This window comes from Lissotriton vulgaris, chromosome 1_2, assembly GCF_964263255.1.
Source record: "Lissotriton vulgaris chromosome 1_2, aLisVul1.2, whole genome shotgun sequence".
Lineage (NCBI taxonomy): Eukaryota > Metazoa > Chordata > Amphibia > Caudata > Salamandridae > Lissotriton > Lissotriton vulgaris.
In genome coordinates, this window is record NC_141686.1 from 261,145,585 (window position 1) to 261,162,972 (window position 17,388).

Sequence of the window (17,388 nt, forward strand, 5' to 3'; positions counted from 1 at the left end):
CAGGGATTTGTCCCCCCTAGCTGGAAAGCGGCAGTTGTAAAAGCGCTCCTAAAGAAACCCTTCCTGGACCCAGCGGAATTGGCTAATTACAGACCAATATCCCTCCTCCCTGGGACCAGCAAGATCGCCGAGAAACTGGTGAACAAGAAACTTTCCCAGTTTCTGGAATCGAATAATCTGCTAAAAAATTCGCAGACTGGTTTTCGACCAGGACAGGGCACTGACATCGCCCTCCTGGCGGCGGTGGAGGAGGCCAGGGCACTGTTAGACGAAGGAGGATCAGTGGCAGTGATCCTCCTCGACTTAAATGCGGCCTTCGACACTGTCAATCACCAACTCCTGATCAAACGGCTCAAAAAGGTAGGAGTAGAAGGTACTGCTCTATCCTGGCTTTCCTCCTTTCTGGCCCAACGCTTCTTTCAGATTTGGGAAAATAACACCTGCTCCTCCGAAACACCCCTCCAATGTGGGGTACCCCAGGGCTCCTCCCTGAGCCCCACATTGTTTAACATATACATGGCTCCATTGGAGGAGGTCGTCACCCCGTTCGGAGTGAGCATCGTCAGTTATGCGGACGACACACAACTTGTCGTCTCCCTATCCCACCCTAGTAAACAACCGGCGGACTTATTCAACTGCTTGACGCTGGTACAAGGGTGGATGAATAATTCAGATCTAAAGCTGAATGGATCAAAGACGGAAATCCTCCTCCTGGGTCAGAAAGGACTCACCTTCCCCCTGGACACCTGGCCACCCTGTCTGGGTCCTCCCCCAGACCCAAAACAGGAAGTAAAAAGCCTGGGAGTATGGATCGAAACTGATCTTTCATTCATCACGCAGGCAAAAAAAGTAGCCGGTACCTGCTTTGGACTACTGAAATCTATAAGAAAGATCCTGCCCCTACTTCCACCCATATCACAAAGACTTCTTATTCAAGGCCTCATACTTTCCAGGCTCGACTACAGTAATGCAGTCTACCTGGGCGCACCTGAAGCAACCTTAAATAAACTTCAGAAAATCCAGAATGCGGCGGCCCGGATCCTTACCAACACCCCGGCCAGAGCTTCAGCCAAACCTGCTCTGAAGCTCCTCCACTGGCTCCCAGTGAGGGAACGTGTGATTTTCAAAGTCCTCTGCTTAGCGCATAAGCTACTGCAGAATCAAGGCCCTCCTATTCTTAGGAAATTTATCAAACCTTATAAAGCCCCTAGATCCCTCCGATCAGACAATGAGTCCCTTATCATCCTGCCCAGATTCAAGAAAGCCCGCTCGGGTGGAAGACGCTTCTCGGTCCATACCGCACGCCTCTGGAATGCTCTTCCCCGAGACTTGAGAAAAGAACCCAACTACTTACGATTCAGGAAACGGCTCAAAGCTCATCTGTTTCCTTAATTTTAACCTTCCCCTTCTGAAACTTGTCCTCCCCCTTCTCTGATGCCGAACCCACAGAAGAAGGGATCTTCAGCGCTGGGATACCTTAGGGTGACTACGCGCTCTATAACATTTTTTAATAATAATAATAATAATACTATAAATTGCCTCCCAGCCTGTTGCACATACTGTGTGAGTAAGATCACCCCACCCCTGGATTGTGAGGACGTGTTCCCAGAGTATCCACTATGTTGCTTCTAGATGTCCAAGAACCTTATGCTCATTGATGTCATTAGTTTTGATTACTAAACACATTCTTCGTTTTACTTATGTTTCTTTTACTATTCGTTGTAACAAGTGTGATTATGCACCCCACTTTTCTCCCCCTTAGAATTGTAAAGACCCTACCGTATAGCCCAATAAAGGAGTTAGCCACTTCTGCTAAAAGGAGGGTCTGTTAGATTTCAAATTGTCCATCCCTTCAATGCACTCGTTTAATGCTATATTAGGTTAGCAGTGTGTGGCTAACTAGCTGCCATTTTTCTTTGGGTGTTGTGCAACCCACTGCATTATCCCCATAATGTGCAGACCTCAGTTAGCAAGTGTGACTCCATTTTGTATTTTGCAATCCCTATTAGGCTGCTTAGACTGTGCCCGGGTTTAGGCTTTTTTAGCCATGCTGCTTGCCTCGGCAGAACACTGGGCCCGATTTACAGAATGAACTTAAGACTCAATACTAAACGGACTACTATTTTGGTATTCACAGAATGCACTTACAACCTTTGGCATTCACAGAATGGTATTCACAGAAGTTAGTATTTTGTCTTAAGTCTGTCTTAAGTCTGTCTTAAGTTTGTCTTAAGACAAATTTAAGACAAAATCCTAACTTCTGTGAATACCAAAAGTAGTACGTTCATTCTGTGAATGCCAAAAGTAGTAAGTGCATTTTGTGAATACCAAAATAGTAGTAAATTTAGGATTGAGTCTTAAGTTCATTCTGTGATTCGGGACCACTTTATTTGGCTGTTATTTTCCTTCATGTTGGTAAGAACACTTTTTCGAGCCAGACGATGGTGCAGAGGCGGGTACATTCATTCACCGACACACGTTTATCATTGAAATTTCTGAAGTGACACAATTTCACTGTCTGGATATATGTATTTTCAAATCAACTGGTCTAATACATTGGCAATGGTCATGTGAAAACGCACAAAGCATACATTGTGAGCCCTGAAGAAGTCTGATCGTGAACGAAACGTGTTGGCCGTTGCAAAAAGGATTTTAAAAAGAAAAAGGAATAAAGGATGAAGTTCAATATTGCAAGATCACATCAACTCTTTTTTGGGAAAACAGTTTTTGCCTAAACCTACTTTATTGTGTATTTTACACATTTGATACTTATAAGTGTGCTGGGTCGTTTTTTTGTTGTCTCAGTTAGCAAGTGTGACTCCATTTTGTATTTCGTAATCCCCATTAGGCTGCTTAGACTGTGCCTGGGTTTAGGCTTTATTATCCATGCTGTTTGCCTCAGCAGAACACTGTATTTTGCTGTTATTTTCCTTCTTGTCCATCAGCTGTGGCACACCCGACACTAAATGAGGTAGAAAGGGCTTTAATCATACTGTGAAGAACAAGGACTCAGGCCTCGATGGCATCCCAACGGACCTGTTTTTAGCTAATTCACAATTATGGCTACCACTGTTATCACACATTTTAAGTTGTTGTGCGGCCCCCGGTCCTCCTGATTCATGGACAGGTCTGATCCTAAATGTTATCGGCCCATCTCCTTAATTGATTGTACCTGTACATTGATGGGCAGGGTAATATTAGAGTGGTTGGAGACCTGGGTAACCGACAGTGGGAAGTTTTCAGATATACAATATGGTTTTAGGAGAGGTCTGGGCACGGTAGAACAATGCTTCAATCTGCACTTGGTTATAGGCAAATATACACTAGGCAAGTCTGGATCTCTTTTCATTGGTTTTATGGACCTGATGTCTGCTTTTGACTGGGTGCAGAGAGGACGGCTGTGGGAAAAGATGCTGAATATGGGCATTGAAGCATCTATTGTTCATTTTCTTGCAGCCATGCATCAAAATGTGATGGGGAGAGTCCGATATGGAGTAGGTGGAGAACTTACGGCCCCAATAAAAAGGAATCGAGGGGTTCGCCAAGGCTGCGTTCTTCAACCTTTTTTTTCTGTTTGTATATAAATGATTTAGAAAATGATATCAAACATGGGAGTGTGGATGCCCCTATGATAGGCCACAGGTTGCTACCTGCATTACTTTATGCAGACGATTGCATCCTAATGTCTAGGAACTGGGGTAGGGTTGCAGAGGCTCCTAACCAGGTTTAACAATTTTATGAATGACCTTGGCCTGAAGACTAATGTAGGGAAATCTCACACTATGGTGGTGGGTAAATTCCCCACCATTTTAAAATCGTGTTTCATAAGTAATGAACAATTGTCTTATGTTCCCACCTTCTCCTATTTGGGTATTCTTTTTGATCAAAAAAGCATGTGGCATCATTTAGTAGAATCAGGGACTAGTAGTTTTAACCAAAGCCTGGAGGCGATTTTTAGATTTACTATAAAGTTATGCTCTGTCTAAACCTATTACCTCAAATATTAATATCTATAAAGCCCGTTCATGTGCTGTCATTTTGTATGGTGCTGGAATTTGGGATGCTTGTAATGCAGGGGTCCTACAAAGAGCTGAGAATATGTTTATGAAACGCTTGTTGATAGTTCCTAAAAGTACTGCTGCCACCATTTGTCACAGCAAACTTAGCTTGGTTCCTTTGATTTTTTACATCCAGCTAGCCCCAATACTACTGTGACACACTATCTGGGCAAAGGAAGAACCAGCCTTAAATCGTGCTATTATTTTAGATTGCCTTAAACTGGAGTGCATGACAAAAATACCCAGGTTGAGCTATATAAAAAGTCAGTTAGAGACCATGGGGTTGGTGGACTGTTTCTATAATCCAGCTTGCATTGCTAAAATACCAAAAGTGAAGTTAACAAGAGATCTTTTAACACATTTATGTTCTACTAGAGGAAGCTTAGAGATGGCTAAAAAGAGTGTTGTAGAACATTCATTGTTAGTCTGCACTCCATGTATTGAGTCTTATCTTTCTTTTTATTTAGTCACGCCAAATTGTTTTTATCTCATTAGATTCAGGTTTGGCATTTCACATTTTTTGGTCTCTTATACATGCAAAGTTTATTGTGATGCCAATCTTGACCTGTGATCATGTGACTCTAAGTCTGTTCAGAGTACCTTACATTTCCTTTTTTTGGTACACGTTATATTATACCAAGGCATGCTTTTATTATTCCAAATAGTGAAAGAAGGGGGACCCCCTCTAGGATTTAGTTTGAGGTCAGGGAGTAGAGGGGAAAAGAACAACAGGCAACTGAAATAGCTCCCTCTTGACCTATAAATACATTTGTCATTGGAGTAATCTCTCAAACACAGGGCATATACCAACAATGTCTACACAAAATGTGAATTGTTTTTCATTTTATTTCATTTTCAGTAAAAAAGTCAATTTTTTCATTTTTATCATCATTTTCAAGTATAACAATTATAAAAATATATACATATTACGAAAAGGCTTCAGAGAAAATTATTTTTCACCATATCGAAGCTAAGCATATATGTCTATTTAGGTTCATAAAGACACAATTAAATATATACAACACAGGTAAAGAGCCAGACCGCACAACACATACATACTACCTAAACATCCATCACCTCACAAAAACAACAACAATTATGTCCTATAGCATTGAATCTGGTGTCCACTACATGACCAAAGTCATGAGATTTTTTTTAAAAAAAGAAAAGAAAGAGAATGTCGACGCGTTTCGGTGGAGATAGCAGAAGTACGGACCACCTTCTTCAGGACCAAAACAGATACAGTGCGGTATAGGACCTCTGAACCTGGAATGTAAATCTGAAACAATATACACAAAAATAATTGTTTCATCCACCTATGCCCTGTAATGCTTAGTAAATACTTATATACATTTGAAACAACGAAATGGACCAAGACCCACACTTAAGATTCTCACAGCTTCTCACCACCCAGTGAACCTTATAACCCATTCAGTAAAGTGTGATCCCCAGTTGCTGGAGGGAGAGAGAATGATCTGTTCAATGCCCCTAATGGCACTGAGGTCAAGTCAGTAGATATCAAGATTTGAAGATTTGTTTGATAAATACCTCTGTCAAAAGATGGACATATATGTTGAGATGTTTTTTTAAGGATTGCGACACTCTGACACGTAATCTGAATTAAGAAGGACATAGAAATTGCTCATCCTTACTATGTATGAAATTGGCCTAAACATTAGCTCATAATGGAATACAAAATTATCATCCTTTATTACCTGGCGGTTAGGCGCAGTCAGATATACGTAATTTTTAGTCAGAATAAAACAAGCAGCTAACAGCTGAAAGATATAACAAAGAAGAATTTTTTATTGTAAAACCTCACTCAGATTTAGATGTGAAGGAAACTGTTTGGCCTGCAAAACATGCGTTTTACCTGGTTGGTATGCAAAATGGCAGAACGAGGCAGGGGGCGGCTATTTGTAGTATATCGGTTTGGTATTTTTCCTTTATTCAATGGTGTAGAGGGGAAGCCACCTCTAAAGAGAAATAATCAGAGGTGCCTGACATAAGCATCCTAGCATAATGGGATGTGAAACCTTTGTGTAAAGCACACATGTGCCTACTTACTTTTCTGTGTTATACACTTGCAGTTTGAATGTCCTGATCGTCATACGAGTATTACGGCACCTAAGAAGAAAGAGGCGTATGATCATTGGAAAACAGAGAACCATCTCCTATATAACTACAACCTTATATTAAAAAAAAGTCTTGGTTTCACAAGTGCGGCAGGTAGCCGACGCCTACATATAGTTATTCATAGAACCATATTGCCCATGAGTTGCCAAAATAGCAGAATGTTAGGGGGCCCATGCTTTTATTATTCCTCCTCTAAAATGTTAAAATATTAGAAAGTGTCGGGCAGCATTCTATCACCTACAGCTTTTAAAAGATAAATTTACTTGTCTAATTATAGATATATTTCTTCGGCTGTCCGGTTACAGGATATTGTTGATAAATGATTCTATAAATTTACTTATACCCCGGTTTTTAAATTTTCAAGATGTTATTTGTGGGAATTACTACTTAAAATATTGATATTCTGATAATGAAATTGCGATCGTCATGGAATTAGTATCCGTTGTTTATATTTTATTTATCTGATGAAAATGTCTTTTAATGATGTCCTCTTTTATGGCTGATACTCAGCCGAAAAAAGATTTTTGACTTGACTTGACTGATATAATACCAATATTATGTGTTTAGAGGAGTTGGGACACATTTTGGCCCCTGTGCCACTGCACCTGCAGCACCATTGAAATCATGACCCAAGTGCCTGCTAGATAACTGCACTTGTGACTACCTGTTTTGTAGTAAAATGTTGCAATATTAGGTGTTTAGAGGAGTTATGACAACTTTTGGGCCTGGTGCCATTGCACCTGCTGCACCATTTAAATCAAACCCCCTTTATCTGCAAGATAACTAGAATTGTGTCTGCCTGTATAGTAGTAAAATATTGCGATATTAGATGTTTTGAGGAGTTATGACAACTTTTAGGCCTGATGTCACACCATGTGCACCATTCATACCATGACCCTGCTTTTAGTCCTGGTGCTACTGCAACTGCTACACCTTTCAAATCATGACACTATTGCCTGCTAAATAAATGCACGTGTGACTGTCTTGCTTAGTAGTAACATTTAGCAATAATCTGTGCTTGGTGGGGTTCCTTGAGCTTTTGGTACCAGTGCCACTGCCCCTGCTGCACCATTCAAATGAAGTCCCTTTTAACTGCAAGGTAAAGTGCAATTGTGACTGCCTGTTGACTAGTCAAATATAGCACTATTATGGGTCATATTTACAAGCCCCTTTTGTCACAACAATCTCTCTTTTTACGACGTTCCTGTGGCGATAGGGGCTTTGCCTTATTTACAAGGCGGTGTTAAGCCACTTAAAGTGGCTTTTGCCTTATTTACAAGCAGGCGTTAAGCACTTAAAGTGGCTTAACGCCGACTTGTAAATAAGGCACCCTTTCAGACTATACTGTGGGGGATATTCTCAAGAACGTGCGATAATCATCGCCAAAATAGGTTAACGCAATTTTTCACATAGCTGTCTATTGCGGGAAAATAACTCTGGGTTAACGTCCTATTCACTACACAAACCAACTTACCAGATGCCAATACTGCTAACTTGTTTCAACTCTTTTTTTGAGAGCGGTCATACTGAAAATCCAACAATATATACCATAGACTACTTTTCTGTCTGAATTAAATCTTTTCTTTTTATTTAGTTTTCACATATCAAAAACTTTTTATCATCTTTTTTTTAAACACACCACTAACAATTATACTTTACAAACACTTCTACTCTTTTTCAACATTCTCCCATTTTTCTCACACTCAAAATACCTCAAGACTCGCTATACATTCATTCGCCACACATCATACACACACCCTATATTCTCTATTTTAGAAACTACCACCCTGATTCATGAAGCAAAATTGCGCCCGCAATAGCTGCGAAAAAGCTATCGCGGGCGCAATTTCCAAAATCGGAATTCACCATCAAAAATGCGAAATCGCAAACACAGATTTGCGAAATCGCTAAAATATTCGCAGAATTCCGGCAGGATACCAATAGCGAATCGGAAATTGCGAGAATGCACGGAATCTGCGAAAATAATTGTGAATTTGCACTTTACTCGCAATCTGTATTCATGAAAAATCGCTATTAGCGAAAGCCAAAAATCGCATTTTGCGACGCGCAATTTAAGGAGAACCCAAAGCAGGTGGTAACCATCAAACCCATTGGAAATTTATTTTTGAAAAACCGTTGGCCAATCAGTAACTGGTGCAGGCCTGACCAAACACACTTAAGGGGAAGCAGCAACAGCAGAAGGAGTCTCACAATGCCAGGAATGTACATGGTGGTCAGGCGGAGAAGGCTACAGCGAGCAGCAAGGAGGAGACGCAGAATCCAGGAGAGGATATTCCGCCAGCGGCTCACCCTGCTGGGCCAGACCAGAGAGCAAATATACGCAAAGTACCGACTGAATGGGGCTATGATCATCAAGCTTATACAGGACCTTGACCCCCTCATGCAGCACCCAACAAGGCGGACCAATGCCGTCCCAACACATGTCCAGGTATTGTGTAGCCTGCACCTCCTGGCCTCTGGGAGCTTCCAGGGGATAGTTGCGGTAGCTGGGGGGATATCCCAGCCCACCATGTCCCGCTGCCTACGTAGTTTCCTTGACGCAATGCTGACCCAGCTACACCAGCACATCAAATTTCCCACCAGCCAACAGGAATTGGATGAGACCAAGCTACAATTCTACAATGTTGCCCGTTTCCTACACGTCATAGGATGCATTGACTGTACCCACGTCCACATTTGCCCACCTGCTGGAACGGAGTACATGTACCGCAATCGCAAGTCCTACCACTCCCTCAACATCCAGATGGTCTGCAATGCAAATACATACATCACCGACATAGTGGCACAGTACCCGGGGAGTACACATGACTCATTCATATTCCGCCGCAGCGGCCTCCACACACGACTGGTCAGGGGAGAGTTCGGGGACGGACACCTACTTGGTAAGTACACTTTGCCCACAATGTCACATTGCGAATGACTAGCTGCGCTGCACAGGCACTCACCCTCTGCTCCTCTCATTTAGGTGACAGTGGCTACGCCCTGCGTGAATACCTCCTCACCCCATACCTCAACCCTGCTACACCACAGCAACGGCGTTACAACGTATCACACATACGCACACGGAATTGCATAGAGAGAACATTTGGGCTACTGAAGAGCAGATTCCGCATACTTCACAAGACAGGTGGGGCCATGTACTAGAGTCCTGAAGTGTGCTGACGCATTGTGGCTGTGTGTGCGATCCTACACAACATTGCTACCAAGCGCCGGATAACTGTTGACATCTCTGGCAGGGAATCGGAAGGGGACGACCGGCCACCTGCACATGCGCGCCATGCATGCGGGAAGAACCCAGCTGAAGGCCACAGACGCCGCACAACATCACAATGAACAGTTTCTAGTGCACCCTCTACCCTCACCCCACAAATCACAAATGCATGCAAAATGTAATAATGACACAACGCCAATGTGTGCTGCAAAATAAATTCTTATTGTTATATTCACAATAATGCAGCCATCATAAATGTTGTCATTGGTAACAGTATTTCGGCATACTGATGTGTGAAAGGACAGGGCAGGCTTATACTCAGCCTGTGCCAGAAATAGTCATATGAAGTCAATTGCGCCTCCTGCGCGTACCACCCAAGCGCCTCTGAGGCTCATCCTCTTCCAAGGCACGTGTACCTGCCGTGGGCCTGGTGCTGTGCCTGAGTGCTCCGACTTGTGAGGCAGAGTGGCTGCTCATGCTCGATGTCCCCTCACTGCCATCATCACCCCCAACAGTGGCAGGTAGAGCAGGAGGGTGTAGGGCTGTCACGGCAGTGGTCAGGTGCTCAAGGACTCTGGCCACATCCTCGCAGCACTGGATGAGCTGCTGCTGCTGTGCAAGTGACCGCCGCGACAACTGTGATGTTGCATTGCCTACAACATAATTGGACCTGGTGTAGGGCGTTGCGCTGAGATGTTATAGCTGCAGTGTTGGCCTCCATGGTTGCAGTCATGCGGGCTATTCCCTCCCCCACACCTGCCATGGCCGCCGTCATGAGGTCCATGCGGTCCCCCACTCCGGCCACATTGCGCCCAATGTTGTACAGCTGTAGCTGTATGGCACCTTGCCGGCGTGCCTGCAGCTGATGTATACGCAGCATGCGTCTTTCCACGCTCATTCGCGGCACCCGCTGTCCATTCCCCCTCCTGCTGATTGCTGCATTGGTCTGCTGGCGAGACCTGCCACGCCTGCTCTGCTGACCTGACACAGTGGCTGGCCGCTGTGTTGCCGCTGTCGCGGGCCCTGATGTAGTAGCACCAGCTGCTGGTGGTGTCACAGCAGGCGTTGCTGGTGCGGCAGGGGCTGGAGGCACACTGGTAGTGGGCCTGGCTGCTGCTGTAGTTGTTGCGGCTGAGGCTGGGGGCACGCTAGTTGTGGGCCTGGCTGCGGCTGTAGTTGTTGCGGCTGAGGCTGGGTGCACGCTAGTTGTGGGCCTGGCTGCGGCTGTATATGTTGCGGCTGAGGCTGGGGGCACGCTAGTTGTGGGCCTGGCTGTGGCTGTAATTGTTGCGGCTGAGGCTGGGGGCACACTAGTTGTGGGCCTGGCTGCGGCAGTGGTTGCTGCGCCAGACGCAGGAGGCACACTGCTGGTGGACCTGGCTGCTGGTGTTGTTGCTGCGGCAGGGGCTGGTGCCTGTGTATGTGGCGGCACCTCCTCCTCATCCTGGGCCTCCTCATCTATTAGCAGCCTCTCGCTGTCGCTGCTGTCTGCGCCACCTGTCAGGGTAAGTGGACGTTCATTAGTTGCATGTATCTGTCACACGTGCAGTTGCTACATGCATGCAGGGTGACATTCCCTGACTGGCTATGGCTTTGCGGACTTTGGAACCTGTCTGGCTGCATTGTGGTACTACTACATTGTGGCCACACTACATGTCCCACAATGCTTATTATTATTATTATTATTATTATTTATTTTTATAAAGCGCGTAGTCACCCGGAGGTATCCCAGCGCTAAAAAACCCTAATTCAGCAGACCTGTGGACCGGGAGCTGAGAGCAGAGGAGAGGAGGGGTGAGGAATCAAACAGGGGGGGGGGGCATGAAAGCTAGGGAAAGAGATGCGTCTTTAGCAGCTTCCTGAAGCGCAGATATTGTGGTTCAAGACGCAGGTCGCGAGGGAGTGAATTCCAAAGACGAGCAGCTTGTACCGAAAAGCGTCTTCCTCCTGATCGGGCTTTCCTGAATCTTGGGGTATTGATGAGGTTTTCTGCGTTGGAACGGAGGGATCTAGTGGTTATGTAAGGGGTGACAAAGTTGCTGAGGACTGGGGGGCCTTGATTATGCAAAGTTTTGTAGACGAGGCACAAGGCCTTGAATTTGACTCGCTCCCTTATGGGGAGCCAATGAAGGAGTTTGAGAGCGGGTTTAGCAGATGATCTGGCCGGGGTGTTTGTGATAATCCGGGCAGCAGTGTTCTGAATTCTCTGAAGTTTATTAAGGGTCGCTTCAGGCGCGCCCAGATAAATCACATTGCTGTAATCTAGTCTCGATATTATGAGACCTTGGATTAGTAATTTTTGGGACTTGGGGGGAAGAAGGGGCAGGACTTTCCTCGAAGATTTTAGGAGACCAAAGCAGGTCCCTGCTACCTTCTTTGCTTGTGAAGTGAATGAGAGATCAGAATCGATCCATACACCCAGACTTTTCACCTCTGTTTTTGGATCAGGGGGAGGACCTAGACAGGCTGGCCAAATGTCCAGGGGGAGTGAGGTTCCTTTCGGACCAAGTATAAGGACCTCGGTTTTTGTCCCATTTAGCTTTAGGGCTGATCTATTCATCCATCGATGGACCTGCGTAAGGCAGTTGAAGAGATCAGCTTTCTGTTGTTTGGGGTGGGACAAAGACACCATTAGTTGTGTGTCGTCAGCATAGCTGACGACGCTCACTCCGAATGGGGTGATAACCTTCAGGGCATTACCTGATGTGCAAAAATGGCATGACTCTGGAACATTATGGGAGGCTATATGGTCATGGACATTCATAGGGGACAGGGTCGCAGTCGCATACCACTTACCTTGGATGTCTTGGGTGGGGCGGGATGAGTCCAGACGCGTTACTCCTATGCACGCCACCCTCTCAAGCGTGTCTTCAACTTGGTCCTCCAAGGCTGTGTTTGGAGGGACTGTAGGTCCTCCCCCTCCAGTGCCCGATGCCTCTCCAAGGCGCTCTGCCACCTTCTCTTTGGCACGACCTCGGAGGTCGTACCATCGTTTTTTTATTTCGTCCAGTGACCTATCAGCCACACCCACAGAGTTCACTGTGGACGCTATTCCCTGCCAGATCCTCCTTTTTTCCTGCTCCGGCACCCTCCTAGAGTCCTTGCCAAACAGTTTGGAGTGGTTGGCCACCACCCCTTCTATCAAATGCTCCAGGTCCTGTTCGGAAAATTTTAACTTCCTCTTCCGCCCTGTGGTGTTGCTGGGCCCAGGAACAGCTTCCTCAGACATTGCAGCACTGTTGTTTCAGAAATGGAATCCAACAAGAATAGCAGGAGCTCTTCCAGTTGCTGACTCGAGGTCTGCGTCACTGTGGTGAATGGGGGTGGGAACTGGCTGCTTCCTGGTTGTGATGTCATCACTGTGCTCGAAATGCGACTTCCCGTTTTCCCGATCTCGCGATTTTGCGATCTCGCAATTAGCGATATCGCTATTTGCGATATCGCAATCCCGACACGGATGTGGCCGGAAATAGCGATTTTTCTGCGATTATCGATAATCGCAAACGGATTTTGCGGCCACGTGCGAATCGCATTTTATTATCGCAAAACGTCATGAATTCCGATCTGCGATTTCTCAATAGCGATTTGCAATTTTTCGCTATTTGAGAATCGCAGATTCCGGTTTTCATGAATCAGGCTGTTTATCTTGAATTCCTATCTCTAAAACAAGCCATAGTTAACGAGGTTAGACTAACTCTGAATATTTAAACAATTCAAACTTCATTATAAATTCTAATGACTAACAACATGAAATGGTCACTACACAGCGTTAACATGCGATAGTCTCCCGATAACGAGTCAAATGTCCTTGATAAAATGACTGTGACGGCGATAAAAGTCTGAAGCCGAACCTGAAAAAAGGGGCGATGGGTCCAACCTCGATAAAAAAATCAGTGATAAACTGTGCCAGGCCTGCAATTCACACACATCAGGCGGGAAAAATCACTACAAAAGCAGGAAAAAAACACAAACAAAAAACAACTGTGAAGCATAATGGAGGTAGCCGGAGCAAGCACAGAGGACAACCAGAACCCCACAAGCCCTACGGAGGACCAGCCTGGGACCTCTGGGTCAGGGAAGGGCAAGGAGAAGAAGAAGAGGAAGACGCGGTTCACTCCGTAGGAAAACAGGATCCTGATAACGGAGGTGATAGAACACCATCAATTACTGTTCGTCACCTCCACTGTGGCCTTGGCAACAAAATTTTTTATATGGCAGTCCATCGTGGACAAGGTGAATGCAGTCGGAGTACTGAAGAGGACAATGGAAGAGGTTAAGAGGCACTGGAATGATGTGAAGCACAAAACCAAGCAGAAACTCTGCAAGAACCATAAGGCAGCAATGCAGACTGGAGGTGGGAGTCCAGCGCCACAGGGAGAGATAGAGGAAATGGTGTCCACAGTCATCAGTGGGGAGATTGTGGCAGGATTGCGGACCGGACACTGCTCAACATGACCTGACACAACAGAAACAGGGTGAATAGCGACCAGGGTCTGGGGGGACGGGGAGAGATGGGCACAATGGCACACATGCTCAATTAAGTATAGCACAGTGCACACCCACAATGACTCTGAATCATGTCCCTGATTCCATTTGAACACTGCAGCACACCTAGAAACAGCAAATAGGCCCCGTCGCCTATGTGCCCAGAGGGGGCCCTTCCCACACATCACCAATCTCACAACCAACACATGCACATGTGCCAAACCCAGCAAAGCGGCGTGTCTGTGACCCACACTGACAATGCAAGTGACAAATAGCATGGCTGCAGTCAATACATCCATGACATCTTCCACGCCACATCACTGATGTGGCTGTGTGTGGAAAACATCCGTAAAGGAGCAGGTCACACTCTGACACATTCACGTGCACAAACAACCCTTGATGTCTACAACACATCTGTGGACAAAGCATGCCCCAGAGTCACAACTCCAACCAAAAGCCGAATTTACCCAATTATGCAACATCTCAGCACTGTATAAGCCCAGAAGTCAAAGGCACACTGCCTGAAAGGGAAAAGGGCCAGGAAAATCAGAGCTGCAGGGGCGACTCTCCCAAAATGCATCACACACACATAACATTCAGAGCACATGAACATTGACAACAATGTGCTACAAACTGCAACACGTTCACAACAGAACAGAGGACAAAACTGCTACAGTTTGTGTGTAGAAACTATCCAATCACATTTGGCATAGCAGGGAAATGTGAGATGATAATGTAAAAGTAAAAACGCACATCCGTGATGTTGTCGAAATGTCCACTGTCCTGTCTGTATCAAATAGGCTGCTCCTCCCAAACAGTCACAATGTACATTGTCATGAAGTCTGTATATAAACCTGTACAATGCGTCAACATTCATGTGAACACAATGTTAAACTGCTTCTCCCCTTCACACTGCAGAGGGAGAATCAACACCTCCTGCTGAGCAGATTGTACACCTCTTCGCTGCGGATGAAGAGGACCTCCACATCTTCGACAATGACCCCCTCCAAGAGCTCATGGACAGCTTCGGCACCCCACATCCAAGAGTAGGGCAGCCCAGCTGCATCAAGGAGATCCCTCCCCCTGCACAAAACATACAGCAGGAAGCACCTACCACCACGCCTGTCTCCCAGGACCCCCACGAACAACAGCCTTCCAACACCGTGTGTTAGAGGTCCAGAAGGAGATGGCTGAAAAGGTACGGGTGGGGTTCGACCTCATGGCAGCCAAACTAGATGCCATACGTGGGTGTCTAAGTCCCATCAGGAACCACTTACAGTACCTAATGGACACCCACAGTCAGATCCAGGCTCTCCAACGAACCATGGCTGACATAGCTGGAGTCCTGACTCTAAGACAAGAACAACTGTCAAGTCAGAGTGACTCCAGCGATTTCAGCCAGGAGTTGGGACACATCTGGAGGATCATAGAGAACAATGAGTGGATGCAGGTGGAAAGAATGGCTGCCACGGCTGCACACCAGCGAGATGTAGCTGGGATCTACCATGCCCTGCAGATCCTCACGGATCCACAAGGCATGGCGCAGATGAATGCTGCTGCTACCACTCCATCCACATCTCCGCCCCCTGATGTGTCAGTGCCTCACAGTGCAGCGGACATTCCACCTCCAGCCCCTGATGTGTCCATGACACACAGTGCTGCTGACAATCCATCTCCGGCCACTGATGTGTTACTGCCACACTGTGCTGCAGACAAAACAACACCACCCACATGTGAGGCACATGAAACATCAGGGGACGAAGATGTGGAGGATTCTACCTTAGTGGTAAGAAGGAAGCAGTAAGCATTCTGCTCCCCCATATGGCCTGCTTCTGCTTGGTTCTGCCCTCTGCATGATCACCTTCCACTGTCCCCCGATACACTCTGCGACACTAACCTTGGACCTCGACATGGAGTGCCATATTCTGTTTGGTTACCAAGGATACAGCAATGAGACTGCGGGCTGAACTCTTCCTTCTCCTATGAACTTGTCAATCCCTAAGAGACTCTGGCTGGCCCTCCACGGGACAAAAATGTAAAGTGGGGTTTGCATGGCCCTGTACTGTTCCAGCTTCAACACTCCACCGAATGTGAATAAAACATTCTAATTCACACAGATGTGTCAAGTCTATGAACATTCAAGTGTGAAAGTATGGATGAATGTAGGGTCAGTGATTCCCCTTATGACCATGTTGCTCTTGTTGTGTGACTTGAGTCACAGGGTGCAATATTGCCGATTGCGGTCCAGGTGGCACCGACACTAAAAAGGAGACACACGCATTAGTCACTTTCTTGTCCAGTCCAGAACGGAACCATGGCAAGAGCCCCAGGTTCATTGTTCACACCCCTATGCTGGACTGGCATATGCCTGCCGAGTCCACTCCGCTTATGCTTACGGGGGGGGGGACAAAGCTGCATGTCACAGGTCTTCCCTGTAGTGATCTACTGGCCTAGTTGTCAGCATGCCAAAGCTACTCTCTGTGGGATGGTTTACACACACACCAAACCCATCCAGCACAGGCGTCACAGGACATGTGACTCTGCCAATAAAAGGGGCCAACCACATCACATTCCCCACTGCAGAAGTGACATGATGGCGTCAGCACCACTGGGCTCAATCATAATGGGTCGACGACTTGCGTTGCACAGAGTTGGTGACACCTATTACACTGCGGCCGGAACTGGCCTTCCACCAAGGGACGGTGACTTGGGGTACACCGAGGTTGGGGCACCTGAAGAGCTGAGAGGGTGAGCAGCCTGCGATGATGCATAGGCCTCCATACTCCATCCTGCAAATCAACATTTGATGAGAATTAAGAGGCCTACTGGACCGTGTGTAGGCTGAAGGCAGCAGTCAGCACACACATGACCCCGCAGTGCGGTGCCGCAGGGTGCGCTGGGGGTCTGTAGTGTGGAATTCATCGATCGGCTGAGGAGGTTGCACCAGCAAGTGGTGGGCCCTCTTGAAGACACGCCGGTGGCGGGAGGTGAGCATTGTGGCCTGTGTGTGCAGGGGCGGCCAGTCATCTCTGGGCGATGGACGGGTCTGGGGAAGAGGTCTGGGGTGCTTGCGGAAGATATAGGAATCATGCGCACTGCCTAGAAGTTTGCGACGACATTGGTGAACAGGCCCCAGTGGTCCACATTTGCTTGCACTTTGATGGAATGCATGTGGTTTCTGTTGCGGTGATTGTGTGCAGTGTCGACAGGGGGCACAAGTAAGTAGTACATGTGTGCAGTCAATTGCCCCCAATACGTGCAGGAAGCCAGCTATGGCGTAGTTCCCTTGCTTGGCCTCCAGCTGTTGGGGTTGGTTGCGCAGGAACACTATGAATTGGCACTAGCCTGTAGTGCAGATACAGGGACCCGCCGTTGCTTTTGTGGACATGCATCCAAGACATGTGTGAGGAAGTTTTATAGGGCTGGCTTTGGCAGTTGGTGGTGTTGTAAATCAGCGGCGATCAGGTTAAGCATTAG